This window comes from Staurois parvus, unplaced genomic scaffold (assembly GCF_062004578.1).
Source record: "Staurois parvus isolate SC_StPar_1 unplaced genomic scaffold, SC_StPar_1.0 ptg000048l, whole genome shotgun sequence".
Lineage (NCBI taxonomy): Eukaryota > Metazoa > Chordata > Amphibia > Anura > Ranidae > Staurois > Staurois parvus.
The window spans coordinates 2318560-2344956 of record NW_028317844.1 but is presented as its reverse complement, the minus strand read 5'-3'; the positions used below and the strand labels follow the sequence as shown (position 1 = coordinate 2344956).

The following is a 26397-nucleotide window of genomic DNA, read 5'->3' as shown; positions in this document are numbered from 1 at the left end:
CAGCTTAGCATTGCATGCCATTATAAAGCTTGTGATCTACCAGAACTCCCAGATCCTTCCCCACCATTGATTCCCCCAGTTGTACTCCCCCTAGTATGTATGATGCATGCATATTCTTAGCCCCCAAGTGCATAACCTTACATTTATCAACATTAAACTTTATTTGTCATAGCTGCCCAATCACACAGTGCATTGAGGTCGGCTTGTAAATTGGATACATCCTGTAAGGATGTTATTCCACTGCACAGCTTGGTGTCATCTGCAAAGACTGAAATGGTATTTTTAATCCCAGACCCTTTGCACAGCCATCCAAAGCAGTGTGCATAAGCTGACAGGGAGGAGAACTGTTTTGTTTACAAACAGTTCTCTTCCCCATCGGAGATTGCTTGGCAATCACCGGGCACCGGCATGTAATCACCGGCCAGGACCTGGTGATTGGCGCACCCCCTACCCGTAAATGCAAAATCACGTATATCTGCTTTATGGCAGTCAGAAAGTGGTTAGAATCCCCCATTGTTATCACTGTACCAGGCCTTTCTATCTGTGCAAGGAGCTGAATCTCCACCTCCTCATTAACACTGGGAGGCTTATAACAAACTCCAATGATTACCTTTGTAGAATGCACACCCATATGCAGTTTCACCCACAATGCTTCAGCCTCAACACACTCATCATCAACTAGGTCCCCTTTCACACTCACTTTGGGATCACTTCTCACAAAGACAGACACTACCACCTTTCCTTTTTTACTCTATCTCTCTGAAAGAGAACATAGCCAGAATTCTTAATAGCCCAATCATGTGCAGAATGAAGCCAAGATTCAGAAATACCAATTAACTTATAGTTCTTTTCGTGCACCAAAGCTTCCAAATCACCTATTCTGCTTGGCAGACTTCTGGCAGTGGTGAACAAACATTTTAATGAATTGTCACATATTTGTTGTTATTATATACAGTGCGCATATAAAGCCCCATGGATACTCCAAAAAACTCTTGTGTTGATGATACTTCTAGGGATGTTGACATGCACAGTATATGTAGTCATAAGTCACAGCTCTTTCAACTGACATTTTTCTTTTGGTAGATGTTCCCTAGAACCAAGTCCCCAGTGCCAAGTCCCACATGCCATTTGTGTAACAATCCCTTGTCTATTTAACTTAGAAAAAAATGTCTATTACTGTTTCTTTAACACTCAGCCCTCATTGACTTTAATAGGGTTTGAATTTGCCTCCTGATCTTCAATAAAGCTCAGCTCATCCCTACTGATTCCAACTTGTCTCCAATCATTTGATCCTAGAAAGTGGCCAGGTCCACCTGCAGCACTCACATGTAGCTATCAGATCATATGACTGCTGATTACATTGGGTCCAAGGCTGATGCAGGAATTCTCAGAAATAAGGACTCCATGGCTAGAAGGGTGTCTAGGCTGGACTAGTGATCTGAGCTTGCACAGCATGTAATGGAGCGTCTGCTTGGCTCGGCAAGCAGTGGCTTTGTTTGAGAGGGCCCATCTTGAGCTGCACAAAAAAATCTACACTAAAACCATCCCAAGTCTGGCAGCCTGAGACCCTCTTTGTCAAAGCTCCTTGTACTGTAGCCTCTTCCATATAATCTGGCTGAAAGTTCCTGTTATGTGGGGCTCTAGAGTGGGAGAGTCCCAGCCTCTAGTCCTTTTTTTACTTATTCATTTTTACTTTTTTATTTTAATGTTTATTTAGATTTTATTATTTATTTTATTATTTGCCAAGGGATTGCAGTGTTTTGGGTGCACATTTTCCTTCTCTTTTTTTTTTTTAAATGCAGTGAGATGTTCAGAAAAAAGTAATCTTTTGAACAGACTGTCAGCAACAACTGCCTTATGCTCTCTAATCATCCTAACCTAAAAGCCACAATTAAAAGAAAAAGAAAAATGTTAGCAAATTAAGAACTATCAATCGTTATGGACAGATATTGTTCTTTAAAAGGATTTTTGGGTGTAGAGATCTAAGCAGATAGGCAGGGCACTCAGAGAATGTATTCCATACTGCAATTCAATGAACTCAGACATAGTTTGTTAAAGTAGATATGAACCCAACCACTAAAATTTCTTATAAGCTTCAACATGGTAATAGCATTTGGTAGCCTATTTGTATTTTAATCAATAGCTTTCTTTAAAATAACAGCTGGTGCTGACTGTAAATCACCCTGTCATTATGCATTATTTGTAAGGTGCAGGGTTCAGGTGTGCATTGTGAATGGGGTGCAGGGTTTAGGTGTGCATTATTCATGAGGTACATAATTCAGGAGTGTGTTATATAGGGGGTGCAGGGCTAATGAATGTATTAAGCATGTAGTGAAGGGTTCAGGAGTGCGTTACACACAGGATGCAAGTTTCAAGAGTGTGTTACACATGGGGAGCAGGGTTCAGGAGTGCATTACGCATAAGGTGCAGGGTTCAGGATTGTGTTTCGTAGAAGTTGCAGTGTTCATGAATGTGTTAAGTATGGGGTACAGTGTTCAGGAGTGCATTATGTACAGGGTTCATAGTGCTTTACATGCGGGATGCGGCATTTAGGAATGCATTACACCTAGGGTGCAGGCTGGTTCAGGAGTGCATTATACAGGGGTGCAGGGTTTAGTCCTCTTTCACAGCTCATTGCCTGTATTCTCATCCACATTTCATTTCTTCACCCTTCCTGAGCTTTGACCTGTGCACCTCCCCCCTCCCTCCATTCTTCCTGATGCCTAATGTCTGCACACACTCCACTGCCATCATCCTGGCCCCCTTCCCCACTTTTAAAGTGCCATCTTCTACATTTGCACATACAGAACCTTTCATCTCTCAGCAACTGGCCTGTCTCTAACACCTCCTGTGGCCGCATCTTGTTTTTTCACACAGTGTACACTGTGTTGAGCCGTAGAGCCATGTGCACTGTCACTTGTAAATTCAGAAGCCCAGTCTGGAGAGCTGTATGGAGAGCACATGGAGAGCAGAAATCACAGGGACAGAACCTTAGGTGGTGGAACTCCATTCCATTCCATTCCACTCCATTCCACCACATTCCAGCTGAAAGAAAGCCCTAATAAAAATAATCAGGGGCGGAGTGACAACTCATAGGGCCCCCGGGCAATAGGGGATCATGGGGCCCCTGTGTCCTTGCCCAAACTCAAAAAACCCTATGAAAAAGTTACCGGGGGCATCTCATGGGGCTCCCAACTGACCCCGGCCCTTGGGCAGTGCCCGAGTTTCCAAATGGTTAGTCCGCCCCTGAAAATAATTATAGTCTATTTTCTAAGATTGAAGACTAAAAATTGTACAGGTTTTAAGATCACCTTATTGTTTGATATTGAAATAATACAAATTTCACACATTTGCACCACAGCTATTAAGTGTATGTTACCCCAACATTTCATATTCCTGATGTTTGTTAACACCTACTTATATTAAAATGATTATGTCCTCTTTGCAATTCTTCCTCTGTGTAAAATACCTAATGATCTTGCCAGTCCCTCTGCTTACCTATTTTAATCTGACCACTCCAGGTCATGGAAACACATCCATCTAGCATTGCTTTTTGCATTGTGCTTGGGAGTACAGCCTGCTTGTACTCTCTACTTTTGAGAACAGCCTGCCTGTATTCCAGTTATTAGACATGTTCTGCCAAAGTGCCCTGCTCAGGTTGTCACTAGGAAGAGTGGTGTACTGCTGTTTCTTAGCCTCCTGCAGTTTCCATCCTCACCTCTCTAAGCTCTTATATGATCATGTGATCACTTATAAGAAAGTAATTATTGTGTATATATATACAGATTGGATGTGGTTTGAACCGCACCCAGTCTTCATGACATGTGAAATAACATTGATTCCTATGGTGCCTGTTCACATATGACCAGTGCACTGGCAGTGCGTATTCAGTGCGGATTGAAAAAGAGTCCTGTCCAATTTCTGAACAGTGCGTCTGGTGTAGGTACAGATTACAGACTCATTGACTTCTATGGGAACCGCTGAATCACACGTCATGAGTTTGTGAATATTTATTTATTTATTTCAGGTACTTATATAGCACCGTCAATTTATGCAGTGCTTTACATTTATATATATTGTACATTCACATCAGTCCCTAACCCTCAAGGGGCGTACAATCTAAGGTCCCTAACTCACATTCATATACAAGGGCCAATTTAGGCAGGATCCAACCGGAGTACACAGAGGAAAACCACACAGGCACAGGGAGAACATGCAAACTCCAGGCAGGAACCAACGACCCTAGTACTGCCAGGCGGAGGTTCTAACCATTTAGCCACTGTGCTGCCCCATGATTTCAAGACAGTTTTCTCTCCTGATCCTGATGTAAACCTGACCCGATCCTTATGTAAACATAAGCTTCACTTTGCACCACACATGTGTTAATCCACACTAAAGCCTGTATGTACAGGCTGATAATTATGAGGCAGATAGCAGGAAAATTGCATCTGCAAATTAAAAAAAGATTATTTTTTAATGTAATGCATAAAAATGTTGCGATTTCAAGCACACTTTTGAAGCCTTGTTGGATAGTCTGCAAGTTCTGGAAAATTCGGCAGGCAGATTGCATCCAGACATAACACATATTTTTCTATTTATTTAAAATGTTAGACAAACGGATTTCACAGAATAGTATTCTCTGTTTTTAAAGCTATTATGACAGGTCACAGTTTCTGTGTGAGATAGCAATTTCATCAATAAATATGAAATTCAACTGTATTTTTGCAGAGATAGAATATAAAAAGTTTAATGATTTGCTGCACAGAATATCATCCTTATTAATAGAAGGCAAATTTCTAGGCAAAGATTAGACCTATTTCAGCTAGAAATATTAAATGAAACTGTATTATTTTCAAAGACACTATATCAAATTTGGTACAGATTTGCTAAAGAGAATCTTGTCATTTTTAATTCTAAGCAATTTTGGAAGCAGAGAGTAGGCATATTTTAGCTTGAAAATTTAACTGTATACTTTTATTTAAAAAATGTATTTTTTGCTGAACAGACTATGACCCTTTTTAATGTGGGGCAAGATTGGAGGCAGGCAGTAGGCATATATCAGCCCAAAATTTTACATGACCACGTGTTTTTTCTGAGTCACTACATAACAATTTAACAGATTTGATGCACAGTATCTTATCTTTTTTAATAAAAGGCAAGTTCAGAAGCAGAGAGTGGACATATTTCTGCTAGAAAAAAATCACTGTAATTTTTTGAGAAACTGTAAACCAATTGAAAAGATTTGATGCACAAAATTATCTAAATAATAAAAAGATACATTTCAGCCAAAGCTAGTAAATTAGACTGTTATTTTTGTGACGCACAATCTAAAAATTTTAGAAATTTGCTGAACAAAATCTAATTCTTTTTCTTGTTCAAACATTTTATTGTTTTTTTAACAGAGGGGAAAAGACAGTGGCAGTAGACATTACATAGGCATGAAAGCACAGGGAGTAACAATCACATTATTAATGCCATTACAGAGAAGGGGGAGGAAGGGAAAATGAGAAAAAAAAAAAAATATATATAACGTTTCTCATGACATAAAGTGGGCGAAAGCTATGAGCAAAAAATAGCAAAATGACATAATGGATTTGATAGGCGGAGATACAAACTCCCCAATACTACATAAGGGGAACAGGAAGGTCAAAAGAAAAGTCAGGAAGGTTGGGGTAAGGTAGTTGACTTTACAATTGTCAGAAATGAAAGGGGTAATATACGAAATCGGTAGGAAGTGAAACCAGAGTAATGTAAAATATATTTATTTATCAAGGGTTAAGAAGTGATTCGTCAAAGTTTGCGGGAGAAAACACTCTACCCAGGGGTTCCAAACATTCAAGAATTTAGGGATAGTATCTAGGATTGTAGCTTCCACTTTAGCATGAATTATAGCCTGAGTAACTCTATTCTTAACAACTGCAATGCTTAAGGAGGGAGATTTCCAGGATTTGGCTATAACCTGCTTAGCTTCTGTGGTAACTTGTAGAATAAGTTTGAATTGCAAATTGGTTACGCCAGGGGGGCGTACGTTGAGCAGAGCTTTAACCGGATTCGGTTGGAGCGTATTTGCGCCAAGTTTGGATAGTATGCTAAAGCCATCAGCTCAGAAGGCTTGAGCGATTGCGCAATTCCACCAAATTTGAAAATGTGTCCCTAGGTCTATGCAGCCTCTAAAGCATGTGGGGTATAATTTGGGGTGTATTTTGCAATTCTCGCTGGGACCAAGTACCAGCGAGTTAGAACTTTATAATTGGTTTCCAAAGCTACAATATTTTGAGAGGATGACTTGGTATTGGCCCAGATGTGGTCCCAGTCAGAAGGGTCCAATTGCCGGCCAAGGTCAGTTTTCCTTATGGGTATATGAGGGGGAGGACGTGGTGACCGAGGTTGTAAGGAGGGAATTTAGGTATGAAATGAGGCCTCGTCTGTGGGGGTCATTGTGACAAGCTCGTTTGAAGGGAGACATGGTGTTTACTTGGTTCGCCGTTATAGTGTAAGGAGCGTAAAAGTGTTGTAGTTGTAAGTATCGGAATACAGTTGCTAGAAAAAGTATGTGAACCCCTTGGGATTACGTGGAGTTTTGCATGAATTGGGCATAAAATGTGCTCTGAACATCATCTAAGTCACAACTAGAGATGAGCGAATCGAACCTGGCGAAGTGGAATTCGTTTCGAATATCAGGAAAAATTCGATTCGCATCGAATCCGAATTTTAGCAAACTTCGGGTGCACGAATCAAATTTTTCCCGATCAGCCGGCAAAAGTGTCACTGCAGAGAGCTCCGCTATTTCTGACAGTTCTGACAGTTCATTTACAGCGGTTGAAACATTGTATCTATTTGTTTCCATTTAGGATACAGATGTTTTTATTCGGAAATAAATAGATACAATGTTTCAACCGCTGTAAATGTGAAGGAACTGTCAGAGAACTGTCAGAAATAGCGGAGCTCTCTGCAGATACACTTTTTGCTGTACTTTAATTCTTCTTCTTTTCATTCTTCTTCTTCTTTTCATTCTTCTTCTTCTTCTTTTCATTCTTCTTCTTCTTCTTTTCATTCTTCTTTTCATTCTTCTTCTTTTCATTCTTCTTCTTCTTCTTTTCATTCTTCTTCTTCTTCTTTTCATTCTTCTTTTCATTCTTCTTCTTCTTCTTTTAATTCTTCTTCTTCTTCTTTTCATTCTTCTTCTTTTCATTCTTCTTCTTCTTCTTTTCATTCTGCTTCTTCTTCTTTTCATTCTTCTTCTTCTTTTCATTCTTCTTCTTCTTCTTTTCATTCTTCTTTTCATTCTTCTTTTCATTCTTCTTCTTCTTTTCATTCTTCTTCTTCTTCTTTTCATTCTTCTTTTCATTCTTCTTCTTCTTCTTTTCATTCTTCTTCTTCTTCTTTTCATTCTTCTTCTTCTTTTCATTCTTCTTTTCATTCTTCTTCTTTTCATTCTTCTTCTTCTTCTTTTCATTCTTCTTCTTTTCATTCTTCTTCTTCTTCTTTTCGTTCTTCTTTTCATTCTTCTTCTTCTTCTTTTCATTCTTCTTCTTCTTTTCATTCCTCTTTTCATTCTTCTTCTTCTTCTTTTCATTCTTCTTCTTCTTCTTTTCATTCTTCTTTTCATTCTTCTTCTTTTCATTCTTCTTCTTCTTCTTTTCATTCTTCTCATTCTTCTTTTCATTCTTCTTTTCATTCTTCTTCTCATTCTTCTTTTCATTCTTCTTCTTCTTTTCATTCTTCTTTTCATTCTTCTCATTCTTCTTTTCATTCTTCTTTTCATTCTTCTTCTCATTCTTCTTTTCATTCTTCTTCTTTTCATTCTTCTTCTTCTTCTTTTCATTCTTCTTCTTCTTTTCATTCTTCTTCTTCTTCTTTTCATTCTTCTTTTCATTCTTCTTCTTCTTCTTTTCATTCTTCTTCTCTTCTTTTCATTCTTCTTCTAGTCATTCTTCTTTTCATTCTTCTTCTTCTTTTCATTCTTCTTCTTCTTCTTTTCATTCTTCTTTTCATTCTTCTTCTTCTTCTTTTCATTCTTCTTCTTCTTCTTTTCATTCTTCTTTTCATTCTTCTTCTTTTCATTCTTCTTCTTCTTCTTTTCATTCTTCTTTTCATTCTTCTTCTTCTTCTTTTCATTCTTCTTCTTCTTCTTTTCATTCTTCTTTTCATTCTTCTTCTTCTTCTTTTCATTCTTCTTCTCATTCTTCTTTTCATTCTTCTTTTCATTCTTCTTCTCATTCTTCTTTTCATTCTTCTTCTTTTCATTCTTCTCATTCTTCTTTTCATTCTTCTTTTCATTCTTCTTCTCATTCTTCTTTTCATTCTTCTTCTTTTCATTCTTCTTCTTCTTCTTCTTTTCATTCTTCTTCTTCTTTTCATTCTTCTTCTTCTTCTTTTCATTCTTCTTTTCATTCTTCTTCTTTTCATTCTTCTCTTCTTCTTTTCATTCTTCTTTTCATTCTTCTTCTTCTTCTTTTCATTCTTCTTCTTCTTTTCATTCTTCTTTTCATTCTTCTTCTTCTTCTTTTCATTCTTCTTCTTTTCATTCTTCTTCTTCTTTTCATTCTTCTTTTCATTCTTCTTCTTCTTCTTTTCATTCTTCTTCTTCTTCTTCTTTTCATTCTTCTTCTTCTTCTTTTCATTCTTCTTTTCATTCTTCTTCTTTTCATTCTTCTTCTTCTTCTTCTTTTCATTCTTCTTCTTTTCATTCTTCTTTTCATTCTTCTTCTTTTCATTCTTCTTCTTCTTCTTCTTCTTTTCATTCTTCTTTTCATTCTTCTTCTTCTTCTTCTTCTTTTCATTCTTCTTCTTTTCATTCTTCTTTTCATTCTTCTCATTCTTCTTTTCATTCTTCTTCTCATTCTTCTTTTCATTCTTCTTCTTCTTCTTCTTTTCATTCTTCTTTTCATTCTTCTTCTTCTTTTCATTCTTCTTCTTCTTCTTTTCATTCTTCTTCTTCTTCTTTTCATTTTTCTTTTCATTCTTCTTCTTCTTCTTCTTCTTTTCATTCTTTTTCTTCTTCTTTTCATTCTTCTTTTCATTCTTCTTCTTCTTCTTCTTCTTCTTCTTCTTCGTCGTGCCCCGTGACTGCCCAAATGAGTGAAGTGTGCGGTGATTCTAAGATCGACGGCACTCATCTGCATGTCATACTGACTGACAGTATTATTTCTCTTCCCCAGCAGACTCCAAAGGCATTTAAATTAAAGGTACAGTGTTCTGCACTAATATAAAGGCTCTCTGAAGCCTAGAAACCCTTTAAATAAGTTAAATTCGCGGCGAATAAATTCGCATCGAATCGAATTTCTCCCGCAAATTCGGCGAATCAGCCGAATCGAATTTTTGAATAATTCGCTCATCTCTAGTCACAACAATAGAAGAACACAGTCTGCTGAACATAATACTACACAAACATTAGATGTTGCCATGGTTTAATTGCGCATAACATGTAAAGATTCACATTGCAGGGAGGAAAAATTATGTGAACCTTTGGACTTAATAACTGGTTGACCCTCCTTTGGCAGCAATAACCTCAACCAAATGTTTCCTGTGGTTGCAGATCAGACCTGCACAACGATCTGGAGTAATTTTGGACCACTCCTCTTTACAAAACTGTTTCAGTATAGCAATATTCTTGGGATGTCTTGTGTGAATCGCTCTCTTAAGGTCATGCCACAGCATTTCAATCAGGTTGAGGTCAGGACTCTGACTGGGCCACTCCAGAAGGCGTATTCTGTGCTGTTGCAACCATTGTTTTGTTGAATTACTTGTATGCTTTGGGTCATTGTCCTGTTGCATCACCCATCCTCTGCGGAGTTTCAGTTGGCGGACAGATGGTCGTACGTTTTCCTGCAAAATGTCTTGATAAACTCTGGAATTCATTTTCCCATCAATGACAACAATCCATCCAGGCCCTGAGGCAGCAAAAGCAGCCCCAAACCATGATGCTCCCTCCGCCATGTTTTACAGTGGGGATGAGGTTTTGATGTTGGTGTGCTGTGCCTTTTTTTCTCCACACATATTGTTGTGTGTTCTTCCCAAACAACTCAATCTTGGTTTCATCTGTCCACAGTATATTTTGCCAGTAGTGCTGTGGAACACCCAGGTGCTCTTTTGCAAACTTCAAACGTGCTGCAATATTTATTTTGGACAGCAATGGCTTCCTCTGTGGTGTCCTTCCATATACTCCATTCTTGTTCAATGTTTTCCTTATTGTAGATGTGTCAACAAAAATGTTAGCATGTGCCAGAGATTTCTGTAGGTCTTTAGCTGACACTCTGGGATTCTTCTTTATGTCATGCAGCATTCTGCGCTGTGCTCTTGCAGTCATTTTTACAGGACGACCACACCTAGGGAGAGTAGCAACAGTGCTAAACTTTCTCCATTTGTAGACAGTCTGTCTTACCGTGGACACATGAACATCAAGGCTTTTGGAGATACTTTTGTAACCCTTTCCAGCTTCATGCAAGTCAACAATTCTTGATCGTAGGTCTTCTGAGAGCTCTTTTCTGCGAGGCATGGTTCACATCAGACAGTACTTCTTGAAACCAGTAAACCCAAAACAGGTGTGTGTTTTTTAAGGGCAGGACAGCTGTCAGCAACACATCCAATATCATCACACTGATTGGAGTCAAGGTTGGCTTACTCCTGGCTCCAATTAGCTCTGGGAGAAGTCATTAAGCTAGGGCCTCACATACTTTTTCCTCCCTGCACTGTGAATGTTTACATGTTATGTGCAATTAAAGCATGGCAACATCTAATGTTTGTGTAGTATTATGTTCAGCAGACTGTGTTCTTCTATTGTTGTGACTTAGATGACGTTCAGAGCACATTTTATGCCCAATTCATGCAAAACTCCACGTAATCCCAAGGGGTTCACATACTTTTTCTAGCAACTGTATTTCAGAGGCTGGGAGTTCATGTGTCCCACGCAATGAGGCAAAGGATTTAAACTTATTCCTCAATATGAAATGATGGGTTCAGAGCAGGTTAGCTGAGGTCCATAGTTTGAATGAGAGTGGGGATGACCATGCTGGGAATAAGGCTGGATTTCGGAGATATGAGAGCACAGGGTTATGCGATGATTGTAAAAGATAACGAGATTTCAGTCTGTCCCTTAGCGATAGAAAGTGAGAGGTGATGGAGTGAGAGGTGATGGAGTTCGTTATCAAACGGCAGTCTATTGGTCTTAACCAAAGTAGGTTAGCAGTGGGCAAGGGATCACATTCTATAGATTCAAGGACCACCCACTGAGGGATTTCGTGGGTCGCATGGTATTTTGGCAATGGTGCTAAATGTGCCGCCTGATAGTATTTGCCTATATCCAGAAGACCGAGACCACCATTAAGTTTAGGGCGGTATAGGGTAGAGCAAGGTATGCGGGGGCGGACAGTGCCCCAGACGTAGGAAAAAATTTGACTTTGTAATGTGTGAAGATAGTGAGTAGGTACCGGGTTTGAGAGAACTCTGAATAAATACAGGATTTTGGGAAGAATTGCAATCTTCACAACTGCTATTCTGTCTAGCCATGCAAGTGGTAGGGAGGATCATTTGGTCATGAGAGCGGTAAGATGGGTCAGCATAGGAGTATAGTTAGCTGCATATAGATCTGAGATATTGGGGGTCAGTTTTATACCCAGGAAAGGAATAAGGTGCTGTGACCAGGGAAATGTAAGAACCTGTTTCAAATGAGCCAAATCTATAGGAGGAAGGGATATATTAAGTGTTATTGATTTCTGGGGGTTTATTATAAGGCCAGAGATTGAGCCAAACCTCTTGAGGAGCCGGAGGAGGGAAGAAGAAGAGGTCAAGGGAGAGGTGAGAGAGTAAAATGTTGTCCGCGAAAAGGCATAGTTTGTGATGGGAGCCACCTCTCTCGAGTCCATGGACATCCGGATTTGCCCTAATTAGAAGAACCAAAGGTTCAATGGCCAAGTCAAAGAGTAGGGGGGAGAGAGGGCAGCCCTGTCTGGTACCACGGAAAATCGGAAATTGGGCAGACCTGTGACCTAAATATCTCATTCTGGCCGAGGGTTCGCGGTATAGTGAAGAAGATCCAGGATAAAAAGTGAGGGCCGAAGCCCCACCGGCGCAGAATTTAGTGCAGGTATGGCCACGAAACTGTGTCAAATGCCTTCCGGATGTCCAAGGACAGGAAACAGGTGGGAATGTTGCCATATGTGCTAAGAGAGTTGCGCGTCTGACGTTGTCTCTGGCTTGTCAAGTTGGGATGAAGCCCACTTGATCGTTGTGGATTAGAGATCCTATACACGAACTGAGGCGCGTGGAGAGAATTTTGGCTAGTAATTTGATATCTATATTGAGGAGGGAGATTGGACTATAATTTGACCACTGTGTGTCGTCCGAATTTGGTTTTGGGATCATTGAGATGTTGGCTTGCACCGTTTCAGGGTTGAAGGCATGGCCCGACAATATGGCGTTAAAGGCGTTAGTAAGGATGGGCGTTAGAAGGTGGGCAAATTTCTTGTAATATGTGGCAGAAAAACCATCAGGTCCTGGGCGTTTACAGGGCTTTAAAAATGTAATAGGGTTTCGGTTGGGGTAATGGGTACCTCTAAAGCTGTCAGCTGGTGCTCGGAAAGTTTCGGAAAGGAGAGAGAGGCCAGGAGATTGTCAGCCTGGGAGGGGTCAAAGGGTGTGGAGGAAGAGTAAAGTCGTGAAAGATGTTTGTGAAAGATTTGTAAGATGCGTTCCGGGTTACTAGTGAGGGTGCCAGAAGGGGTGCGTAATCGAATAGGTCTGTTGATCTGGTCAAGCCTACGAAGCGAAAGAGCGAAACAGGTACCAGGTTTATTTGCTTTTGTGTAGTATTTGTGTTGGGATCTACGTAGTGAAAGTTCCACCTGATCCATGAGGAAAAGATCAAGGGCCAGTCGAGATCGTTCCAGGGCTTCTCGGTTAGCTAGGGAAGGGGTCGCTTGGAAGGCTTGATGAGATTGGTTGTAGGTTTGTTCAAGGAGAAGGCGCTGCTGTTTTTTCTCTTTATTCAAATAGGACGCCTTGCTATTGGAGAGTCCACGTAGGACCAGTTTATGTGCTTCCCAGAGTAGGAGGGGGGAGATGTGTGAGGTTTGGTTTAGAGATATGTAGTCTTTGAGAGCAGCTTCGATATCTAAGCAATGGGTTGGATTTGCTAGCAAATTGCCATTGATGATCCAGCAGGGGTCAGTAGGGGATGTAGCCATAGAGGCCATGGATGTGAATACGGCGCTATGATCCGACCAGGGAATTGGAAGAATTTCAGAGGCCAAAAGCCGGGAGGAGGAGCTGGCAGTTATGAGAATGTGGTCTATTCTAGAGAAGGTCTTATGAGGGTGAGAGTAGAAAGTATATCGGCGTTTAATCGGGTTAAGTTATCTCCAGGTATCTATCATAGAATAACACTGTAATATGGCTTGGAAGGTTTGTTTGGAGTTAGGTAAGGGGGAGGGTTGAGGGGACTTGTCAAGGAAGGGATATAAAGTACAGTTTGAATCCCCGCAAACTAACAGAGTACCACGTTTATGGTGATTAATAACCAATAATAAGTGAGAAAGAAATTGGTTTGGGGCATAATATGTAGCGATGGTAACTTCTACATCCAAAAGTTGTCCGGTTAGCAGGAGATAACGACCCTCAGGGTCTTTAATCTCGGTACCCAGTGTAAAGGGTGTCGTACGATGGAAGGCAATGAGTACCTCTCTACCCTTGATAGGGGCAGAGGCTGTGTAGACCTGCGGGTAGCGGGGGCCAAAAAACTTAGGAGTAGAGTTGGGAGTGTGTCTCTTGAAGGCATACTATATGGGCTTCATGTGATGCAAATGTGCGGAATGCTTTAGTACGCTTCTGTGGTACGTTGAGACCCTGAACATTCAGGGTGAGAATATTTAAAGAACCCATGGGGAGAGTCTATGGCGTATTGGATAGTAGGGTATTGCCAGCTGGGGGGGAATCTGGTAGTCATTGTAAGAGACAGATGGGAGGTATAGGGGGCTAAATAAGATTGTGAAGCCATATAGGTAGGAGGGGAGGACAGAGTTAGGGAAAGGTGTCAGGAAAAGGAAGTAGAGGGCCATTCTAGGCCTAGAACGTGGTCCCGGAGTCACCCAAAAACAGGGTGGTCTAGGGAACAATAGTAGCCCAAGTGGTTTTAAATGGACAATACCACAGGAGCTAGTGGAGAGTGCACAGGTACATGGACCGTGGGGATGGCAGCGTTTAGATTAACATAAAATAATGGGATCCCGGGGAAAAGGCAAGGGGTACTGAGTTTGGGTGGCATCGGCTGTCATGGCAGGCCAGCAGGGATGAGAAGATGTGATTTCCCGTGCCGCCAGAACTGAGGTCTCCGTACATATATTGAAATATAAAGCAAAATGAGCTCTGAAGGCTAGCATAAGGATACACGACGTCTGCATCTGAGTGTGGTGTAATAAGAATAGACACCATGGGTGTCAGTCTCTGCAGTGGCAGAATTCAACTCTGTCATGCTTATGTGAGGAGAGAAGAGTTGATTGGTGCGACTCAGTCCATGGTGTCTTGTGGAGACGGAGCAGGAGATGAAAAATGCCCTCGTTTGTGGATGTTAAATTGACCATCGGCAGAGCGTGGAGGGTGGGGTTTCTGCAGTGAGCAGAACGCTGAACGCCGTCTGGAGCTTTCCGAGGGTGTTGTCGGAGGGTGTAGCTGAAGATTCCGCAGGGTGTCCAACATTTCATCGGGAGTCTTGCAGATGTAGTCTCGGGCTTGGTATCGGAAATGCACTGCAAAGGGGAAGCTCCATTTATATTGTATGCCATGTTGCTGGAGCGCTTGCAGATGGGGTTTCATAGCCCTATGTTTAGCGATAGTAGTGGGGCAGAGGTCCTGAAACAATTGGTAGGTGAGACCTTGAAACGTTAGAGATTCCACGTTGCGGGCTACTTGTAGGAGTTGCTCTTTAGTGCAAAAAAAGTGCAGTTTGGCTATGATATCGCGTGGCGGGCCATCAGTGCCCTATGAACCCTGTCCATTTTCAGGCGTTCAATTGGAATGGCTGGGGCAAACTCTTGGAATAGAGCTGTGATGGTTGATTGGACATCGATGACCGATTCTGGAAGGCCACAGATTCGTAGATTTGAGCGCCTAGCCCGGTTTTCAAAGTCCTCAAGATGCGCTTGTAGTGTCGCATTTTCGTCACGCAGGAGGTCAAGGTCATCTGCATGCGTCTGAAATGAGGCGTCAAGGTCATCCACTCTCTGTTCCAGGTCAGCAGTGCATTGTCCTAGTTCACAAATTTCTTTGGACAGCCTATCTGTGATGCAGTCAGAGGTCTGTTTCAGGGCTTTGTGCAGCATTCTCTCGAAGCGTGTGAGTAGGTCAGGGGATGTAAGGTCAGGTGTAGAAGTGTGTGTGGGGGTCTCTGGATCGATATCAGACTCACTCTCAGATGTGCAGGAATGACTGGGCTGTATCTCTTGCAGGGCTGCATATGGTTGTGCAGCATACTTGCTGTCAGGGGATGGAGTGGTAGCCATCTTGGAGGAGGCCCTGGCCAGGCCTCCTTAATAGGTTTGCTGGGCGGCGGAGCCTGGTGACGGGGTGCTCCCCTGACCATGTTGGAACGAGTCAGGGGGTTTGCCACGGAGACTGGAGCCGCTAATTTGTCAGTGCGGGCCGGGATCCGCGGGCGGACAGCTGTTTTTCCCCACGGCGAGATGGAGCCTCAGGGGGACATGTTCGTCCCGCCGGCCACGCATGCGCTCTCCCCTCATTCTTTTTCATAGGAGGCAATTGAAGAAGAAGATGTCAGGCAAGCACCATCTTTAATTATCAAAACTATTGTATTCCCCTTGTGACAAAGGAGAAAAAAAATTGTACAAATTATCAGCATAAATTTTAAGATTGTTTTATAGGCCATGACTTTCAGAGGTAGAAAGTGAAAATGGGCAGTTTCTATTGAAAGAATCCCTTTTAGGCCACACTATTTAAAATTGCATTTATCTTAAAAAATTTAGAATCATGCCAGTACATTCAAGAAGGTCCATTCGATCAATACAAACAGCATGGCATAGCCTGCACCAAAGAAAAAAAATGCCAGCTGTGGAGCAGCATGCTGAAAGTGTTGTCCAGTTTAAACGAAGATGCACTGTAATATGTATGCAAGTAATATATACTCAGCAAATTGAATTTTAACTCTGGGAAAGAGCAATGGAAAATCATTGGGTATTATTAGGGGCAAACCACTGTGACCTAACACAAATATTTATGCAAGCACAGGATGGACCCTGGCAAGAAATTTTAAATTTTTTGCAACTGGGAAACAGCTGCAGGGGAGGGGAGGCGCACATGAAAACACAAATAGGTGAAAGGAAATGGTAGAAGAGAGAAGAGAAGGATTTGGGGAAAAAGAAGGGGAGAAAGGAGAAAAGGAAGACCACAGTGAATCTCCGCCTGCTGAACCCCTAGACAAAAACGAGCATTTAACCCATGCAATGTGGGCACAGCATAACTGCATGGAAAAATCGTTTTTTTCTTTTTATTTAACTGAAGAAGAGTATGAAAGAAAAAAAAAACCTTTATTATTCCACACAAAGTAAACCTCATGCTTACATATCCAACATGCAGAGGGCCTGTGAATCTAATACAATAATTATAAAAAAAGAAAAAAAGAGTTTTGCGGATTCTTTTTAATGTTTATTTCAGTGGTTTCATTGGTCCCCTCTGTATGTGGGATATTTATGCATGAGTTTTACTTTATGTGAATTAATAGGTGCAATAAATGGATCCATAAGTCTGAAGTGTTTTATCTCAATTCAGTTCTCCTTTGTGAACTTGCAGCTTTATACATTTTATTGACTCTTCACCTGTTGCTGCTGATGCCAAGAGCTGTTGTGAAAAGAGGCTGCCTTATCTCTCTGCCATTCAGCTCTTGTCAGCCTGCTGCTTCCTGCTATCACTGTGAGGTAGGCATTGCCTACTAGGAGGGCCAGCATATGTCAACAAACAGGCAAGCATTGCTGAGATTGTGACAGCAGTAACTTGTTGGCAGGTGGTAGTGCCCCTTTAAATGTTGCCCCTCCCATAGGGATGTAGTGGGTAGAGATAGTTCCCCTTTTTACACCAGCTGTGGGTGGGGGCCAGTGCACTTGGGGTGTGGGAACAGGGCACCCTTGATCTGCAGAGATGTAGTGCTGTGCTGGAGCTGAACCTTAAATGTTACTAAACCCACAACAGTAAAATCAGTCTGTATATGCAGCAAAACATGCTTGTTATACTTACTGTTGAACCTGGGGAAATCCTCCGCATTGTGTAAAAAGGATGTTTGAGCCTGTCTTCTCTGATCCACCCCTTCTTCTACTGTCCCCAATCCATCAGCTGATAGTATAGAGCTGCACATGCTCAGTTTGGTGTGTATTGCTAGAGAGTTTTGTTTTTCTTTGGAGAGTGCATGTGATCAGTACAGGGCCAATCAACACTGTCCAGACAGAGAGTCAGGGGACCTGCAGCCTCATAGGACAATCAGGGGAGAAAGAAAGCTCCTCCTACAAGCTTTAACCAGTGCTCTGCTGGATACTGATAAAAGTCACAAGACTGCTCTAACTGCTGATGAGAAAAGATATTTAGCAGTTTATATTTACTAAAATAATTGCATTTCCATGTTCTGTGTACTGTGGGAGACCAGATATAGTGAATGCAGGGTCCTGGGTTTAGTAGCCCTATAGCATCCCTCTGCAGGGCAGAACTGCCAGGGTAGTAAGTGAGGACACATTGGGGACAGGCAGGGAAACCTTGACTTTCCCTTGTTCCTCACCTTGTGGGTTCTGTGGCTTGGTTTAGAGTGGTCCTTGGGTCTATGCTGGATCTTCTTTGTGTGTGTGAGGAAGAACACCTGGGGAAATAGGCTTTACTGACTTGGGAGACCAATAAGTGTTCTTCACTTGTGTGACCACTGTATAGCATGTGATGAAAAGGAGGAGAGTGCTGTGCACTGTGAATTATTATCATTGAGTCTGAACTATCAATGTGCTGCATTGTTCCAGTAACTGAAGAATTGTGTTGGAATGCAGTAAAGCATTGAAAATACAGCTTGTCTGGACATTTGTTTATTACGGTAACAGGCCCCAGGCAGGGAATATATATGTCGTGGGCTTCAGGTCAAGAGAAAGGGACACAATATGGCAAAGCTTCTCTAAAACAATGCCCATGCAAGAAGAAGTAGGGCAGGTTCAGGGACCCTATGGCACCAACCAATGTGGAGCCACCTTATAAGCTGTCAAGCTGCAGCTTAGCGGGGGGAGGGGGGGTGCAGGGTAAGTACTTAGCATGGGTGGACAGATAAAAGAACCTTCTGCTCTATAAATATTCAGAAGACTATGACAACTGTCAAGCTTAGTGCAGGGGGCAGAAAAAAAATATGCTGGCTGTGTGAACACTACAGACTATTCTGACAGCTGTCAAACTGTATCCCAGCAGGATAACAACTGTGACCCGGAGGTTGAGAAGTAGTAAGAGTAATTTGAAGAGGGTGAAATGAGGATTTTTTTTGTCAGAAATAAAAATTACAGTGGATTATGTAAGAGACATGAAGCAGAAATATTACTGACACACTGGATACCATGTAAGCCTTTTTATTAGGCTGCCTGTGAAGAAGGAGAGATGGAGCATTTTTTAAATCCAGAAATAAAAATTAAAGTGGATTATGTCAAAGACAAAAGGCAGAAATATTACACAGAAACATGTAAGTCTTTTTGGTAGGCTGAATCTGAGGAGTGAATAAAGAGACACTTTTTATCCAGAAAGAACAGTTACAGTGGATTTTGTCAGATACACAAAGCAAAAATATTGGGCAGTCAGCAATTAATCAATTGGAGTCAGATGCATTTTTCTTCCTACAAATCTACATCTAGGTGTATATATGACACAGAAAAAAAGGAAGAAATATGGTCCATACTCCTGTACATAGATAGTATTTCAGCTGCTGTAGTAGGCCACATATCAAGGCTGACACAAAGCATGCACCTGTTCATGCTAAACATATACAATATAGAGTTTTCTACACTATATAAAGGAAGGAACATTGTGCACACTGTATAGGTACTATTTCTTCCAATTCTAATGGACCTCATTTTCGAAACCACATCCTTTTTATAGCCTCTGTACTAGTTTTGTTAAAAATTTATGAAACATATTGAAAGTAAAAAATCTCTTTTGGACTACACTATTTTAGGCACAACCTACTTGCCCTCTTCTAGCTGCACATGAAGAACCTCTGCATTTTCATTTAGGCATGATGACAAGAAGGGATTGCCGAATTTAAATAGCAGCTATAGCAATAAAGGGATTGAGGAGGTAGTGATTTTGTGCAGTATACTGGACTGCAATAGAGTGCGGTGATGTGCTGCTAACAAGACAGCTGTGCTATTTGCTTGTATATATAAATGACAGATGGCGCCTCCCTCTGGTCATTAAAAAATATAAATTATGCAGTAATCCAAAAATAGTGTACAATTGTGAGAAAGAATTAACAACTCAAATACTGTGTAGCTACCCCTTTAAATGTCAATACAACACTTGTGCAAAAAAAATAAAAATAAAAAAAGGTAGGTGCTTTACACAAAATAAATCCAAATCACAATGAATTAGTTCTTGATACTTATAATGTCCAAAGCATAAATACAGTGGGTCCGACACCAAATATTTGTGCATACACTTGTACTCCTTGCCTGTTCTTCCTATTCCAGTGTATCCTTAAATATATCATCACATGTGCCAAAAATGTGTTCTTACTGCATGTATATGACCCCTTGCTGTAAGAAGGTCAAATATATACGTTGGGATAAACCACAATCCGGTTTTCAGTGTTCCCGGTCTTTCAGGTCATTCCTGGGTGCCCCCTGTGTTTCTCTATCATAGGTAATAAGTAGCAGATACCAAAAAGAGATTTTATATGGTGCAGCATTTATTATAGAGTAGTGTAATAAATAAAGCCAAATATAAATCCACTCACATTTAGTAGTGCCCACACTAGCAAACAGCGTACATAAAAACAAGTGACACACAACCAAAAATGCCTAAGTAACAGACACCTAAAAAACTGCCAAGAGATGCCCGCTGGCGGACACTGCAACTACAGCTTCAGAGAACCACAGCGCCATCAGCAGGTGAACCGGTATAGTGGCAGGTTAGGGAAGTATAGTGGCAGTGTAGTGGCAGGTTTATTTATTTCAGGTACTTACATAGCGCTGTCAATTTATGCAGCGCTTTGCATATATGTTATACATTCACATCAGTCCCTAACCCTCAAGGGGCATACAATCTAAAGTCCCTAACTTACATTCATATATACGCATACTAGGTTAGGCAGTATATTGACAGGTTAAGGCAGTATAGTGACAGTATAGTGGCAGGTTAGGGCAATATAGTGGCAGTTTAGGGTAGTATAGTGTCAGTCAACAAAAAAGAAAAATTCCCAGCTCGCTTATATTAATGGATAGATTAATTTATAGAGTTAGGACTGCAGTCACTAGGGTGCATATATTTGCAAATGTGTGCAAACTAAATCCCTGGTTTTAACATGAACTGTTAGACAGGACAATTTAGTTTGTTGCAGGCTGGCAGATAAGTGAGCTGGGAATTTTTCTTTGTTGTTGTTTGACATGCCTCACCGTTCCATGTGTTCTGTGCTGTAAAGGCCAGTTATAGGTTGGGGTGGTTTCCATTTATATATTCTGTTAGTATAGCGTCAGTATAGTGGTAATTTAGAGTAGTATAGTGGCAGGTTAGGACAGTATAGTGACAGTATAGTAGCAGGTTAGGACAGTATGTAGTGACATATAGTGTGCTCAGTCACTTACCGGATGGATGGAAGTGAAGACTCCCTGGGCTGCTATGCCCACTCCTCTTTTTCCTTCTTCAGCTGCGGGATCAGCCCAAGTGAAGGAGTCTGTAAAAGGCATGGAGGGGGCAGCTGCACCCCTGAACACTCCCACCAACTTTGGCTGCCTCTGGAGATTTTATAGATCCCTAAGGGATAACCTAACCACATAAGATGACTGGGGAGTGTTACAGGCTGATTAGCCAAGCATCACTATATCTACAAAGCGGCAAAGACAGGAAAGCGCAGCTGTCTGAAGTATAGTTCAGCGGTCAGGAACAGTGTCCAAGGCGGAGGAGGGTGGAGGTTGGTGCAACTAAAATCTGGGGGGGGGGGGCGTAGCCCACCCCGGAACCCCTCTAGATTCAGCCATGATTGGCAATACATGGATAACACATATCTAATTTGCCATATCCTGTGGTAGAATGTAGTCTCTGGTCTTAGGCCACAAAATTGATATGGAGAGCAGGGAATCCACAAAGTAACTACTGCATGAAATATAATTAAATATACGTGTACATTATGACAGACAGATAATGCAAAAATCTAATGAGAAATAGACTCACTTATGCATTTAAATCTTTTATTTAGATTTGAAAATGACAGCACAACTGAACATATGAATTCAGTTCATTCCTGCATTTTTTGTTATTCTGAGAGCACGTCCAATTTTCCAAAGATTTCTTGAATTCCCTAAACAGAGCAGTGCTGCTCTGCCTTAGGGGAAAGCCGTTAGACTGCCTATTCACATCTCAGTCTTCCAGTTTCTGAGAGTCCTTGGGCCATCTGGGCATTTCACTCTCGGTAATGAATAGCATGTCTGTTCACTAGACAGTTATACTAGAGCTGTCAGCATGTTCCTAACACTTGAGCTATCTATCCCATGCTGTGACGTCAATTTTGTGTGCAGCAATGCTATTATTACATGATCATGCTTTACTCTTCTATCAAGATCTTTTAAAAACAGTAAATATAATCTATACATACACCAATAATATTACCTAGAGTACATTCCTAAACTAAACCAAAATGAAAAATTAGAGTTAAATGTTTGAGAGAATTAAAAACAACATATAGCTAAGGAATCAGATGGTTTGTCATATGTGTAGCCAGGTGCTTGGCTAAGAATGGAGAGTAAGAGAAACACTGGTTGTAGCTGCTGTCCTGTGGTGCTGATCTAGTTAACAGCTATATTAGCAAGAAGAGGGAGCTGCTGAGCAGGAAGTGTTCAATAAACTGAGTCAGGCAGCACTGCCCTGTGGGAAATTTAGTCCAGAAGAGAGAGACTCTAACGTAATCAAGAGTTTTTGAACTGCATTTCCCAGAGGGAGATCACTAGGAGGAGCTGCATTTTCTCAAGCTGTACAGGATACAGCTTCTTCTTGCCATGAGGAAGTCTATAGAGTGCGCATCGCTGTCCAGTATGTAACACTGCTACATAATGGTGGCCTGAGTGGGATCTGGAGTGCTGAGTCCAGGTGTGCCAACAGCCACCTGGGTGCAGAGCAAAGAGAGGACTTGCTGTGCGTGACTGAATGTTGAGCTGCCATATTGCTTGGACTGGTGAGCTACTGCTGTGGGGATTATTATCTACTGTTAGAGAGACTGAGTCCTTTAGGAACTGACCAAACAGCCATCTAGTAGTTTTATTGCTGCCCCCAGGTGTGACTGGGGTTATTCTCATATGCACCAATGGTACAACTGGGCCTCAACTCTAGAGGACAGAAGAGTTAGGACTAAAGATGTCCCATTTCAGCTGCTGCACAGAGGCCTTCAGCTATTGCTCATGCTAAAAGATGCCTCTCAGGGTACCTCCTGCAGGAGTAGCGTTACATATACAGTAGATTCATAAAAAGCAAATAATACACAACAGGGCTGTTGAACTGACTGGGCATAGACTGTTCACTTAGTAAAGTGAAAATACACTTTGGGAATATTTACTAGGGGTAGATTCATTATGGTATTTCCCTTTGCTTGGTGGATGAAGTCAAGCTGTGCTCCAATTCCAGTATGCACACCGGCCTGTATATGTTTACATCTCCCTCGAATGAGTCATTCACTAGGCAGCTGTGGAGGTGTGTATTGGCCTCAGCCCTCTGTCCTTTTTGGTAACTGAAGTCGCTTGTCATTCTGGGTTGCTGCTGCTGCTGCCTGCGTGTTTTTGTTGACAACTGGTCCTAAATGAATCCTTCACTAGGTCTAAAAGTCCTCGGCCTTTGTTCATTTTGAATAACTGAAGGCTCAGGCTGGTCTGGACTGCTGCCTCCACTTTGTTTATGTTGCCATCCATCCCTGCCTGGAACAATTGACCAGCTAGGCAGCCACACAGAAGCAGAATGACCCCAGCCTTCAGTAATGATTGCCTCGAGGCCCTTCTGTGCCACTGCTGCTGCCTAGTGGGTCACTCATTCAAGGCCAGGGGGGAGATGTCTTCATAAGCACAGTGTAGACAGTGGTGTATATGGACATACACTGTAAATGTATAGCAGTTCGGACCAGGCCAGACTACTTGGTGTCATTCTTGATTCCAATCTATCCTTCCAGCCCCAAGTCCAATCACTAACAAACTCATGCAGACTCCACCTCCGCAACATTGCCAAAATACGCACGTTCCTAACCCCAGAAATCACTAAACAGCTCATCCACTCCCTCATCATATCACGACTCGATTACTGCAACTCCCTACTCACTGGCCTGCCTCGCCACAGGCTATCCCCACTTCAGTCGATCCTGAATACGGCAGCCAGACTCGTCCGCCTTACCAACCGGTCCGTTTCCGCCACCCCCCCTCTGCCAGTCCCTCCACTGGCTTCCGATTGCCCAACGGACCAAATTCAAAATCCTAACACTGACATACAAAGCTGTCCATCATACTGCCCCAAACTACATCACCGACCTAATATCCAAGTACCACCCTACAGGCACTCTCCGCTCCTCACAGGACCTCCTTCTCTCTAGTTCCCTGGTCTCCTCCTCCCATGCCCGCCTCCAGGACTTCTCTAGGGCGTCACCCATACTCTGGAACTCCTTACCCCAATCCATCAGACTATCACCTACTCTCCTCTCCTTTAGGCGCATCCTGAAAACTCACCTCTTCAGGGAAGCCTACCCCACCCCCTGCTAATTCCCGACCTCCTCCACTTTTCCTACCACTCCATCCCCCACAGCTATTTCCTCCTGTACCACTATCCCCCCCTCCTAGATTATAAGCTCCAAGGAGCAGGGCCCTTGAACCCCTCGTGTATCGCATTGTATTGTTATTGTACTGTCGCATGTTCTGTCTCCCATTGTAATGTACAGTGCTGAGTGAACTGTTGGCGCTTTAAAAATACTGTATAATAATATTAATAATTGTGAAAAAAACATGTTTTAACAATTTTTCTAGCACATGATTGGATATTCTTTGCAGAGTTAATTTTCACAACATTCACAATGTTTTGTGTAAATTCCCCTGGCTGGGACCACATGGTGTAAATGTATTTGAATTCAGTGACTACCACATGCTCAGTGTGCATCCTTGTATCTGCAGGCAGTCAATCCCAGAGATAATGAACAGTAAATTCATTACAATTTTCAGATCACACAGTGATAATTTTTTTAATAAATAACTTTTAAAACATAAAGCACATTCGTGCAATAGTTTACGCATAAATAACATACTACTAGTTGATTGTTCCTGATGAGGAAAGAATTGGTCCTAAATATTAATGCTCTGATAGTTATCCTTTTGTCTCGTATATGTACAACGAATATCACACCCTCATCTACTGATATTTTATTTCTTTACAGAGACGGTGCCCATGAGTAGAGCATTGCTCTTGTGTTCTTTCTGTCTGATGCTATAACTTTGCAAAGGAATGGGATAACCTGCAGGTAAGCTTGCTCTCAATTAATGCATTAAGTCCATAGCATAAAGCAAATAAAACATCTGCTCATGCGAGTTACTAACTAAACACACTAACTCCTGACTAACAGATTGCCCCCCCCAATGGGTTCTCCAAAGCAAGCAGGCAGCACATGTACCTTTTTTAGTGTTCTTTTAGTGCTGAACCTTTTAACCCAGCAGCAGGCTCTGGGAGTGGGAGCCCTGAGCATCAGTTATATGTACAGACTTGTGAACAGCTGAGACGAATAATAGGATCAGTCTACCAGATAAGATGTGAACCTAAGAAAGAAAGCTTTATCTCGCTCAAATTACCAAAATCCTCTGGGCTCCAGGACCCAGTTAGAACCTGAAATTCTGTGAAAATAAGCGCTCTTCCGAGAGATATTATGTCACCCATAACTCCTAGATGTGTCAGAGGCCTGGAACAAGGTTTCTAAAGCCACTTGTGTTTGTGGAAAAGGGACTAGCAATAAAGTAGACATTTCAGTTTTCATGGAAGGTCAACATTAATGGCTATATCTGTAGCACCCTCCTAGTTAAGGTTTAGGTTGCTAGGTGAATTTAATTTGGCTCCTATGTAGCCAGTGGAGCAGTTGTTGATTGCTTTAGCCTGCTCAGTGTTCCACAGGCTGCTTATCTGATTATTTTCCCCTGCATTCTAGATAGTTCTGGAATCACAATGGGAGGTAGAGCAGAAAAGCAGTCTGAATATTTATGGGGACCTAGCCAATCCATGGTGCGGTGTGCCCAGTAGGTAGCTGGAAAGCCTATAAATAGTCTGAGGCCTGAAGCAGTTTAGTTGCTCCTGGGTCCAGTCCTGCAGGAGTAACCCACTACCTAGGGGCTTTTGCCCCTCACGGCAGTCTACTAGAATGCTGTTTTCAGTTGATTGAGGTCTCAGCTGTGGCATAGTTTGGGGGGCCTATTTCAAGTCTGGTCTGCAATTTTGGTCTGAGGAGCTCGCTGAAGGAGTACCTGGTGAAAGTTGGAGGAGGGCTCCAGTTGTCCTGTGGTATTGTGAGTTTTGTTTCTCCCTCACTGAAGAGTGCCTGGAAGGAGGGGACCAATGATCCTGTGATGTTCCCCCACCCCATCCAAGTTGTGCAATAAAGACATAAAAGAATCTTTAACTGGGCCACTAGGAGGGGCTCCCGATCATGACACACTTTGATTGTCTGCACAGTTCTTATGTCATTGGGAGCCCATCCTACCAGCTCCCAATTGTTGGTGCATGACCTGGGGCTGTCCGTGACTGAGAAAGAGATGTATATTTGTGATGGTTGCCGTTAAATCCCACCTGCCGTGCTGCCGCATGTATGTGTATAGCTGTGGTATAATGGTTAAGTATCCTAAGTTCTGATAAAAGTATAAAACTTTTATATATTTCATTTCCACTGTATTACAGGCTTTGGGTTTATCATTAATGATTAAATAAGGGAGGTAATTTCAACACTTACTGAGTCAGTGACAACTCATTAAGCATTCATTGAGAAAATCTGGTAAAAAATCATTAACCAATAGCTTTAACATTTAACTACTAGTTAAATAAATTGTTTTAATCTGCTGGTTTATGCACTGAGCAATATTTGTGAACTGTGCTTTTCCAGCAACTTTGTCAGAAAGAATTTTTTGCTGTTAAATGTTTAACTAGTGTCTTCCCCACATTCACCCCTGTCTC

General features: G+C 41.8%; 1 long non-coding RNA gene across 1 annotated transcript in view; it reads left to right on the top strand.

The window, feature by feature from the left end:
• The first annotated feature begins 22141 nt into the window (after nt 1-22141).
• LOC149470295 (uncharacterized) overlaps nt 22142-26397 on the top strand; it is a 47992-nt gene continuing 43736 nt past the window's right edge. Inside the window, exons 1-2 of the long non-coding RNA XR_016308872.1 lie at nt 22142-22396; nt 24623-24706. This is a non-coding gene — a long non-coding RNA (uncharacterized LOC149470295). The remainder of the gene's footprint in view (nt 22397-24622; nt 24707-26397) is intronic.